This window comes from Vicugna pacos, chromosome 35, assembly GCF_048564905.1.
Source record: "Vicugna pacos chromosome 35, VicPac4, whole genome shotgun sequence".
NCBI lineage: Eukaryota > Metazoa > Chordata > Mammalia > Artiodactyla > Camelidae > Vicugna > Vicugna pacos.
This window is the reverse complement of record NC_133021.1, coordinates 19779364-19791577: the sequence shown is the minus strand read 5'-3', so window position 1 is coordinate 19791577 and position 12214 is coordinate 19779364. Positions and strand designations below refer to the sequence as shown.

General features: G+C 40.0%; 1 long non-coding RNA gene and 1 pseudogene across 1 annotated transcript; one reads left to right on the top strand and one right to left on the bottom strand.

Annotated features, from left to right (window-relative positions):
* Window positions 1–1062: 1062 nt before the first annotated feature.
* Window positions 1063–1647, top strand: LOC102527275 (josephin-1 pseudogene; annotated as a pseudogene).
* Window positions 1648–9765: 8118 nt separating this feature from the next.
* Window positions 9766–10218, bottom strand: LOC140691384 (uncharacterized). The gene is made up of 2 exons (XR_012067018.1): window positions 10120–10218; window positions 9766–9893 (listed from the first exon to the last, which is right to left on the bottom strand). It is a non-coding gene; the product is annotated as an uncharacterized lncRNA (long non-coding RNA).
* Window positions 10219–12214: the final 1996 nt, after the last annotated feature.

The window sequence follows — 12214 nt, the reverse complement described above, 5'->3', positions numbered from 1 at the left end:
ACTGACATGGAATAATGCCTTCCAAAATATGATGTATCAAAACTGACACAGAAGAATTCTAAAAATTAAACAGTCTATATCTGCGAAAAAAAGTTTATGTCATCATAAACTTTCTCAGACACAAAAAAAACCTCTAGCCCATGATGTCTTCAATGCTGAATTCTTTCATACATTTGAGGAAGAAATAATAAGAAGTCCTACATAGGAATTTTTCAGGAAATAGGAGAGGCAAAAAGCTCAGCTCATTTCACAAAGCCAGCATAATTTTAAAGACGCAAAAGAAAAATTAACAGAAACATTCAGAAAATGTAACTACAAATATCCCTTATAATCAAAGATACAAAAATCAACAAGATATATCAAACCAGCAGTATATCAAAAAGTAATGTATCATAGCTAACTGGATCAAACACAGTAATGTATATACTTTAAGAAGTACACCATGACTAAGTGAATTTCCCTTTCCCCAGGAAAGCAAGTTTGGTTTAACATTAAAAAAAAATCAATCAATGTAATTCAACATATTAACAAAATAGAAAGGAAAAATGTCAAATGATTATTTCAATAGATACAGTAAATTTGCATTTTATCCACCACCTAGGCCTTGTCTCCTGGGTCAGTGGCGTTGTGGTTCAAAAGAAATGGAAGAAAAAGAGCGATGTGACCGATTTCGTTCGGTCCTCCTGCTTTGAGGCCTGGTTGACATTTGCAGAGAGAAAAATACAGCAAGAAATTCATGGGGGGTTTTTTTGGAGGGGGTGGAAGAGGAGGGTGAAAAGGAAAACAAGGTCTTAGATTGTATACAATTTTTTAAAACTTCCGCACTTTGACAGTGGTGGCGAAATACACTAATCCAAAAGTTATCTTTCCATCGAGAAGAGAGAAAAGGGGGGATTATTTTTCCTTTTGATTCCAACCTTTTCTTCCCGTGACAAAGCATAAATCATGGACACCAGAAAATAATGTGGACCTCAGGAATTCTGAAAAGACTGAGAAGCATACATTCCTCTTCAGGAGGGAAGGGTGGGGTGTTTTTAGCCCTCTGGAATCTAAAACGAAAACATGAGTTGCGTGTCATGGAAAGGAGACAAGGCCAAATCTGAATCAGTGGAGCTGCCCCAGGCAGCACCCCCACATACCTACCATGAGAAACAGCACAGGGAGCTTTGTGCCCCACATGCCCTCAATAAGTCTTCCAGGACAACAATGACTTCATCCAGGATACGCTGCAAGAGTTTCTCCAGAGGTTGTCTCCAAACACCATGGTGACCCCCCACAAGAAGAGCATGCTGGGAAATGGGAACTACAATGTGAACGTCATTATGGCAGCACTTCAGACCAAAGGCTATGAAGCTGTTTGGTGGGGCAAGCGCAGGGATGTGGGTGCCGTTGCTCTCAGTAACGTTATGGGCTTCATCGTGAATCTGCCCTCCAGCCTGTGCTGGGGTCCACTGAAGCTGCCACTCAAAAGGCAGCACTGGATCTGTGTTCGAGAGGTGGGAGGGGCCTACTACACCTTGACCCCAAACTGAAGATGCCAGAATGGATTGGAGGCGAAAACATCATTTGCGAGGAAAGAACTGCGAACTCCTACTGGTGGTACCAGAAAAGGTGGAGGCCCATTAGAGTTGGAGGGCTGACGTGTAAGGCAGTTCTGCCCAACCTTCCCTCCTCACCTCCACCCTCTAAATCCTCTGTGACGTGCTGTGGCCTATACAGTGGCTCTGCCCTTGCCACTTCCCCAAACATCTCATCGGGGTTTTCCCCTCAGATTTGGCAGTGCAATAGGACAGACGTGTGGACTGTTTGTTATAAGAACCAGCCAGCGATCCTCATTTCTGGGAAAGGAAAGTAGGAGCTCTGCGTGCTCAGGGCAAGCTATGGAAGACCCTTGCCGTATTTAAGGGAGAAGAAAGAAAGGTGGGTCCTAGCTTATTTTCCCCATTTCTGTGAGGACTTGACAGAGGCTCTGCTGGAGTTTACTGCTGCTCTGACTCCTCTGGAGATGCTGCCTCCACTTCCCCTTTCCTGGCAACCAGTGGGTCTGTAGACACAGTACATGCAAAGCCCGTGTGGCTGGCCTGAAGGACCCAGAGCAAAAAGGCCTCTCAGGAAACCATCTCCAGAACCACAGCAGAAGTACAGCATGCTGTCTCCAACCCTTCCTGCCCCCCGACCCCATTTTTAAGGGTGGTTTATGGCCATCCTTGGAATTTTATAATGAAAAGTTCTCTAATATTCCACTCCAGGTGGTTAAAGCCTGCAGTTTTGTAGTGTGACAGGAGGTATCTAAAAGGTTGTGGCCAAAGCCAGGCTGGGGCAGGCACGGGCAGCCTGACTACCTCACTGGCTCCCTCCAGCATTGTCCCTGCCACTGCACCGCACTGGTTTAGGAGGCTCTGGGGGACAAGATAGGCAAAAGGGCAATATTCCCAGTTGACCCACTCTGGCAAAATCAGGGAAAATATGACTGCCTTTGACGTCAAATTCCACTAGTTTGAGATCGCTGAGCAAGGAAAGTATCATGAAGATAAGTCTTCAGAGATTGGGAGCAGCTAGAGTTGGCAGAAGTCCTAGGTATGGAGTCACTAGTGACAAGAAGCAGAGCCCTCAAGTTGGGTGGATATGTGCGTATGCTTAGGACTTGGGTTTGTCATCTCTGTAGTCTCCTTTACAGATCAACTGAGACTTGACCTGCTCCCGACCTCTTTAAATAGTTGTGGACCACTTTTCTCCCCATAACTTTGGAAAACAAAAGAGATGGGGAAGTAAGTGTCATACCACACTGCCTGTCACCAAAGTGGTTGTGGTTGCCTCAAGCCAGGTGGGCAGGCAGGGATGGCCTGTCCAGCCTTGAAGATCAAAGGTCTTGTCAGGTCTGAAAGCTGCCCCACTGGCCAGACTTCTCTCCAGCAGCAGAGCCAGCCTGGGGCTTGCATGTCAAACCTGAGCAAGCTTAACGGGATTAGGCTGAGGCTCTCTCCCCACTGTGACTGGAGTGCATGTTTACACCAGCACTTTTCTGCACATGTATCAATCCAACAAGGCCATTTTCATGCTGAGTAGCAGGCCACCAAGCGGCTACCGCATTACACCCTCTCAGCAACTGGACGCAGTCTCTTCTGCACCATTTTCTACACCAGACCTGCTTGGCACCACAGGGAGCTCTTTGCCCCTGCACAAGGACATTCCAACCACCACCAGCCAGAAGTTAAGGCCAACCTGGCTGATTGTCACAAGCAGGATCTTGGGTCCATTGGCACTGTCAGTGATGTAAGCCATTTCCTGGGAGGAGGAGGAAACTCCTCTCCACCAATCTGCTAGGGCCTGTGCAAATGGCACTTCAAAGGAGTCCCCATGCACTTGGAGTCCATGAGCCAATGGGATATGCAAAGATGCTTAAACATTTCAGGGCTGGTTTCTCTGTTCACATCCAATTCTGGTGCTTAGGAACAGGGACTCACGCTGATGCCCAAGGGCAAAAAGCCCCACTTCCTTCGAGGAAGAGGGGCAGGCCTGACCCTGATGCCCAGTAAGGGGCAACCCTAGGCTTTTCTGTGTTTCTTGCTTTTATTCCCCTTTTTTCACTGGTCTTGTGTTGAGTTTTGTTTACAAGGAAGGATTGTGATGTGGGGTTGCCCACTGCCCACACTCTGCTCTAGATGTATTTTGTTTAACCAAATATTAAAAATGTAAAATTCTGTACATGAAAAAAATATGAAATAAAACAAACTCAGTATGTGCAGGTGTATTGTACAGGAATATTGTAAATATACTTAATGCCACCATACACTTACAAATGGTTAAAATGACAAATATTGCATTCGGTATGTTTTACCACAATAACAAAAATACGTTAAACAGGAAATAGTCCTGAATTCATCCAACAGTGATACCAGTGGTCACAATGGAAAGTAATTTTGAAAGATAAGGGTACAGGAAACTTCACCTTTAACCTGTAAGTGCCACCGTTTACCTGTAAACATCCAATTTTCTCATTTGTAGAATTTTCTTTACCAGGAGAAAAGTACAAAAACAATTACAACTTAGTGAGCAACTCTTAATCTCCTCATCTTTCAAACTCCTCTCTTTATCTAGTAGTAGTAAAAATATCCCAACAGTAAAGAAGACTAAATCTGAGCAAAAATATTTCCCAACTTCCATCCTTTCTCATTCTCTTCCTTCCTTTCTTCCCATCCCCTTCACACCAGCTCACTTTACTGCGTCACAGTGTCTACAAAGGAATCTCTAATTAACTCATTATATAGTCATCTGAAAGTTGGAAAAATGCTTTTTGTACAATTTGGCCAGTGAGTTAGCTGGAGTTTTTGGGTTTGTTTTTTTTTTAGTGTTCCTTAATAGGAACACTTCAAGATAAATCCAAAGACCTGGGGGTGGGGGAGGGTATAGCTGAGTGGTAGAAAGCAAGTCGAGCATGCACAAGGTCCTGGGTTCAATCCCCAGGATTATTTATTTAATGGGTTCAATGCCCGGGACCTCCATTAAATAAACAAACAAATAAGCTTAATTACCCTCCTCCACTAAAAAGTAATAATATAAAATAAAAGGGACATAGATTTATTGGTCACTCAAGACCCCCTGCAATGTTGCCCTGACCCTGGAACTATCATTTTTCCAATGGTTAAGACTCCTTCAATGATAAAAACTTGCCTTGTAACATTTCTCTTTCCCTTTTCTTCTTTCCTTCCTCCACTCCTCCATTTTCTCTTCTCTTTCTCCTTCCTCCTCCTCTGTCTTCTTCCCTGTCTTCTTCCCTCCCTCCTGCTACTCCTCCTCCTTCTTCTTGGTTTTGAGGCCACTTCTCCACTAGAGGTAACACACTTATTCCAGTGGGAGTAGCCAAGAGGCTGAAAGGCTGAGAAACACTTTTGACCACCTAGTAGGACAAGGAGGAGGGAGACCGAGTATGGAATTGTCACATGGGGGAGGAGGGGCTTTCTTTAGGCTGAAACCCAAAGCCCTTGAAGTGGGGTGAACTAGAAGCTAATGTCCTCCCAGGAAATAGAATCCAGCTTCCAAGCATCACAGTCTGTGAAATTGGGCTGGGGTGATCCAGGATTGCTAGGGCTCATAAGGGACTGGCAAAAGCACACATAAGGCCCTCTCTGAAGGCTGATGAGGATAACATCACCCAAGAACTCAAGTTACTTCCATTAACATTTGTGCGATTGCAATATCTTGCATGAACTGAACAACTGCTAAGCACCAAAAGAGGCATGAACACATGAAGGAAAATGGGCAGAACTGTCGCACAATATAATCAGACCCAAGGGAGCTCCAGATATTAATGTTAGAAAACACGCATTTAAGTAATGAGTGAATCAATCAAACACATGGCAGTTCTGTTCATAAAAATCACCCTTTATAAACTGACTCAGGAAAAAGACCCTAAGAGAAATGAGAAGTGAGGCAAAAGTCCAGAGATGCTTTGCCTTCAAGTCCTGTTCCTTGGCACTAAAGATACCATCCTGACAGTGTCTTGGTGTGGGTCAGTCATGGGCGTAAAGGCTGCTAATAAGAATAGAGAAGGAAGGACTGGGATGTGGGGTTGCCCACTGCCCGCACTCTGCTCTAGGTGACGTGTCTAAGAGGGACCCCCATGTCTTGTGCTATTGTCTGGATACAATTCAGGATTATTGACCTCAGACTTCAAACCTTAAGAGATCTCCAGGACTTGAAGAATAAGACAGGACATTTTTTTTTAATTGAAATGTAGTTGATTCACAATGTTATGTTAGTTTCAGGTGTACAGTAAAGTGATTCAGTTATACACATATATACATACATTCTTTTTCAGATTCTTTTCCATTATAGGTTATAACAAGATATTGAATATAGCTCCCTGTGTGCTACAATAGGTCCTTGTTTATCTATTTTATACATAGTAGTGTATGTCCATTAATCCTAAACTCTTAATTTATCCTTCCCCCTTCCTCTCCTCTTTGGTATCCATAGTTTGTTTTCTATGTCTGTGAGTCTGTTTCTGTTTTGTAAATAAGTTCATTTGTATCATTTTTTAGATTCCACATATAAGTGATATGATATGATATTTAAGATAGGACATCCTTGACAATTTGGAGACATACAAGACTTACAAGACACTTTGGAGCTAGAACCATCCAGAAGATAGTAGCTGGGGCATCCCCCAACAATGGGACCCCACTGTAGCACCACCACGAGGTGACATGACAGCGTAAGAGCACAGCCTGCTTGACTCTGAACTTCCTGATACCTGGAAATAAGTCTTTCTTATGATGTATTTCCCAGTATTTGTCACAGGCCCAATATTGAGAGGAGACTCAATAAATGTTTGTTGCATAAATACATAGTCACAAAGATGTTAAGAATGAGAAGAGGCACTCATTCACATATTTTATGTTAATCACACTGCACTGTATTGAGATTAAGTAACCTGCACAGTAATTCAAGTCAGTGAATAAAATGGTATTCAATTCAAATCAATCATTAATAATAATTGCTAATACTTGCATAATAGTATGTAGTATACAATAAGCACTATTCCAGGAATTTTATACATATTAACTTTTAAGGCCCATTATGATGCTATTTAGCAGGAATTTATGATCCTCATTTTACAAATAAGAAAATTGAAGCACAGAAAGGCTAAGTAATTTTTCTGGGTTCACATGACTAGGAAAGGGATTGACCTAGGATTCAAACACAGGTGGCCAGTCCCCAGAGCCCAAGCTATTAACCACCACCTCTAATTACATGGAAAAATGTTAAGAATTTGATCCTAGATCTCCTCTTTCTAGATGAGTTCCGTTATACTATGCTGCCCCCTTTCTAAAATGCAATCAGATCAATTGACTCAGAACTCGTTCCCTTTGCAAAGGCTCCTCTTAAATATTAACTTGTATTCATAACTATTTAGTTAAAAGATTAAACATTGTATTTGCTTTTTAAAAACCTATAGAAATAGTGATGTGCTGAATCAAAAATACATTCTTACCTAGTTGAGATTGCTTTTAGGTGAGAACTAGTCAGTTCCATCCTATCCAACTGTGACAAAACCAACCAAACTGACAATCCCTTCTTACTGTATGAGGTTTTATTTAACATGTGGTTAACTTCCAAAGGGCTTCAGACTTTTCCAACTTTAAATAGAATGCTTTTTGTAATTATGGGACATACTGTTTGCGATGACATACAAATTTGAGTCTACCAGTTTTGCAAATGGCCTAGTGCCTTTAGACCACTGGTTTCAGTCCAAAGTCCACTGCCTAAATTGAGTGCTTTTCCTGTTTGAGGACCATTGGCATATTTGTCAGAATACTATACTGTGTTTTCTCTTCTATGCTTACGTAACTTTAAAGACATTTATTTGCTATGTCAGCATGCTAACTTCAGAGAAGTATCACATATATGCTTTATACCTGTGATTTGTTGAAATCAGCATGTATAAAATGCTCTGTTCTCAAAGTTAGACATCAATATTCTTTTTAGCCAGGTATGTGGAAATTGTTACAGACTTAAGTCCAATACAGAGCACAAAAAGAATTGTCACAGAACTAAAGCATTGCTCACATTTAAACTGAAGGAGGTAGACTAAGATAGTACAGTATTTGAAAGAATTTTTATGTTGCATGCAATACACAGTGAACCCAGTTGGAGAAATCTCTGCATTATTAAGACCAAGGCAGGAGGAAAGCATTTTAGTGTTTTGAGAAGTGTATTCCCTTATGGGATAAAATATCCCATTAGTGCAAATGTGGCCCTGAACTCTATATGAAGGCAGACTTGAGGTCAAAAGCAATGCAATCTCCTGTACTCAATTCACCCAATTCCGGCTGATATTGTACAATGGGAGGTTTTCATGGGCTCATCATTTCTTGTCACCCAGTGCAGTCCCTGAAGCTCAGGATTATTTTAATTGCACTTAAATAAAAACAGATACAAAGCAAGCACTGTATAGTGGGCATTTGTTGATTTTATGGCTTTCTTTAAACAGTGTGGTTATTCCACAGAGCAAGTATCTTCATTATAATAAGCAGGATTACCACAACTTTTGTCTTCCATTCACCCTCCAAATCCACTCTCCATCCTTCTCCAAAGATGCCATGAGAGGTCAGCCTGTAAGTACCACAGCACTGTGGTTTCTTGCTTCCTGGCTGGCTGTTGGAGATCAAAACAACAGAGGAGAGTGCAGCTGGGTTGCCTCAGGAAGGCCATGTCCCTAAAGAAAAGGTCACAGTTTTCCTCAAAGCACATAATTTTCTCCTTCCAACTTCCAATACTCCTATCTCCACTCTTCCCTTTGGTCCTAGGGGTGGCCACACCCCTGCTATATTAGCCCCAAAGTACTGCACTATCTCTTAGAATTTCTCTACATGCTGACCACCCCCTTTCTACAATCCCTTTACAAAGCATCCTCCTCTGCCCCATGAATTATCCCAATTTGAATGTGTCATCAGGTTTTCATTGGGGCCCTATTTTATAAAATTAACAACATAAGAAAAAATATTTCATGTACTACTATAGCATTTAGAAGTTGTGTTTAAATTCTTCTGTAATTCAGAAATGTATAACCTCCCTTTTGCTTATAAAATAGTTTTAAACATTTTTAACTAAGACAAAGATCTTACTAAATCCTTCCTTTATCCTTCACTGGACAGTATACATGACTTTATATAAACCTCTGACTTAAAGGACTATCCTTCATTCTTTATTGAACATCTATTATATACCAGGCACTCTGCTAATCTGTAGAGACACAAAAATTGGTAAGAAGCAGTCCCTGACTCTAAGGAGCTCAGATGTGTAAACAAATAATTACAACACAGTGTGGCAAATATGATGATGAGTAAGAGAGCCTAACAAAAACTCAGCATAGGAATACAAGTAACGTTTTCTGCAGGAAGAGGGATTTTTTTTTTTTAATATGAAAGAAATTGAACTACTTTATGGCCTGGAAGAAAGGAGCAACATTCTTGGAGAAGATGTTAGAGTATTAAATTAAGAGTAAGAAAACAATTAAGAAGTCCTAAGTTAATTACACATCTTTTTTTTTTTAAGAAATACTTAAGCAAAAGATACCTTTTGTTTACTTGGATGATGCAGAGTAGAGTATTTTAAATTATTAAAATCAGTTCAAGTGTTGCAATCCAGAAGGACTGTATCTCAGCCTGAGGATTTATTATCACTCAGCCATCTGCAACCAATAGTCCCTACAGAATTGTTCCCAAGTTTATTCTCCAAAGTTAAATCTATGATAGAAAAAAAAAAAACTGGCACCCTTTCGGTAGGTGAACATCTGGATTCATTTTGAACAGGTAAGAACCAGATACCTGATACCTTAAAATTTTAATAACCATAAGAAATAAAGCAGAAATATATTACTCTATTGGAATACAGTAAGAAAGTTAATTAAATATATCGGAAGAAGGCTGAAAGTGGATGGAATACCAAAAGTTCTACAAAATTGCCAAATACAATTTGGAAGATTCATTTGTAAAACAGCAGGGTGTCAGAAAAAAAAATTGTTCACTTTAGAATTCATTGTCCCCAATTTTGTTTAAGTTGAAAGATTAGTAATTTTAAAGTTTTTGTGAAAATATATTTCAAATTTGAACATCTGTAAGAGACAGTATGCATAAGACATGCTTGGTGAGGGATGGAGTGGAGCTTATTCTCAGAGAAAACTATAATTATAGGAAAATCTTCGATTATAGCCTCCCTCCAACCAAGGATCTAGGAGTGTAAGAGCTGTCAGAAGCATCAGGCTGAATCTACTTCCAGCTTTATTTCTTTTCCACAGGCTCTTTGTGCTTCCTTCCAGTCCACTGAAGGGGGCAGTACAGATGGACATGTAGTTCCTAATCTTGAAATCTCCAATCTTTCTCAGTTGTCACCTGGAAACAGGATGAAGGAAATGTCTCTGTCCAGGCCACAAGAGTGGAAGCAAAGCAGGTCTCTAGGCTCCTCCCTCCCCAGTGCACTAGAGACTGAATGTTGCCCCACAAAAGTCATAAGTTGAAACCTAATCCCCAGTGTGATGGCATTTGGAGGTGGGGCCTGTGGGAGGTGATTAGGTCATAAAGGTGGAACCCACAAAGAGATACCAGAGAGCCCCCTCACCTCGTTCACCATTTGAGGATCCAGTGAGAAGATCCTGTCGCTGATGAAGAAGAGGGACCCCACCAGACACAGAATCTGCAGGATCCCTGATCTCAGGCTCACAGCCTCCAAAGCAAAGAAATAAATGTCTGTTGTTTATAAGACATCCAGTTGATGGTATCTTATTATAGCAGCTTCAACTTGTACAGACTGTTATGAACCCCATGAGGTCATCCACACAAGAGGACTGAGGGTTAAAATGTAGGGTGGGGATGGGAGTAGATCAACAGTGAGCAGTACCTTTTTAATTGTAGCTAATAGGTGAAGAATTGTATCATATTGTTACTACAAATTGTATTTCTTTATTACTAATGAGATTAAAATTATTTCACCTTTGTGTCATTTGTGTGTGTGTGCGAGTGTGTGTGCATGTGAATCAGTTGTCTTAGACTAGTACACTTTTAAATTGGCTACAACAGTATAATTTCATCTTTCCACATACTCATGTGATCCCACACTGAGTAGAACGGAACTTATAAGGTTGCCCAACATAACTTTCAACCATTTGAAGGACACTTTAAAAACTGTAAAGTATTTACATTTTGATAGAGAAAAATTATAAATGTTTGCTCTATCTTTTCTAGGTTAGTGAGTCAAAAGGTAAAAACAAATCATAGAAAACTACCCTAGGTTTGGTTTAAGGTAACCGGTCCTGTAGGTAATTAGTACACACAGTTTGTCTATTCAAACAGGAAAGTACCTATCCAACACTTTTCCTGTCCTTTTCAAAGGCAAAGTATAGGGATAAACTCATTGTTCTAAACAATGAATAGTATGGATACCATCTTTGTATAACTTACATCTTGATTCCACAAAATGCATCTTTTAAAATAATGCATTCTTTTCCTTGTAAGGGATCCATAATCACTCTGCAAGAGAATTTTCTTAACGACATAATGTCTCTTAATAACTCGAAGAGTTATTTTAAGACACTTAAAGATCTTTCAAATGTTTCCTCCAATTTTTATTTTTAAATCCTTAAGTTTCTAATTAGCACAAAGTTCTCTCTTACAACTATTTTCTTTTTTAGAATGAGTAAAAAAAATCACTGTCAACACATTAGTGCAAGACTGATGTAGGTTAATTTCAAAACCATTTTTGGGCTCAAAGATAGTAATCCTTTATATTATAATAATTTAACCCCGCATTACATTTTGACTGTTTCAGTTGTTGAACAGCCACTCTGAGTTGACACTGTGTTCTATGGTTATGAATATGAATCAGAAAAAAATCTTTGCAATCTAAGTACTTATGTTTGGGGTTGTGAGATGCCATGATATACAAGTTGAGAGGTGGGAGATCAGAGAAGGATTCATTAAAAGATTGTTTCTGAATTAGATCTCAAGCAAGCAAGTCAAATTAGGCAAACGATAACCTTTTGTTCCAGAAAAAGGAAAAAGCCTGCATGAATGCGGGTGGGAAAGAAAGGGCCAAAAGTATCCTGGTAAAGTAGTCCATTTCCATTGGCAAGGGAGCTCGTACTGGGAGGCAAGGCAAAAACAGTACCATAAACTATGTGTGTACAAGACCCGAGTTATAAATTATGACGGAAATACCACATTTCATTTCCAGGATATTATTTATCAAGTCTGGGATATAAGATTTCAATAATATACTATAGGTTGGTGGAGTTTTTTCTGCCTGGAGAAAAAGACTGCTATTTATATCAAGAGTTACAGCTCTCTCTGCTGGTTGAAAGTAGAACTATTCTCGGCTGATTGCAGAAATAAGTGTAATACTGAGAACAAAGACTGGACGTTTCATTAACTATCTAGTAACACTGGCAATATCTCATAGTATCTTCTTTTAAGCTGAACAGATGCTTTCCTTTTTGTTCTATATACCACAATTCAGAAACTTGTTAGTGAGAGAAAAGACTCAAAAAGTTGGGGATTCATTTATAGCCATTAATTAGAAAATGTTAAATTGTTTAAATGAAGCTCATCAAAGGTCTCTCTTACCACCTTGTCTTTACTGCCTAATCCTACTGAAAGTCAGAGCAAACACTAAATCTGTTATTAAATAGGTTTTCTAACTACTAGAAGAGAGTTATGCA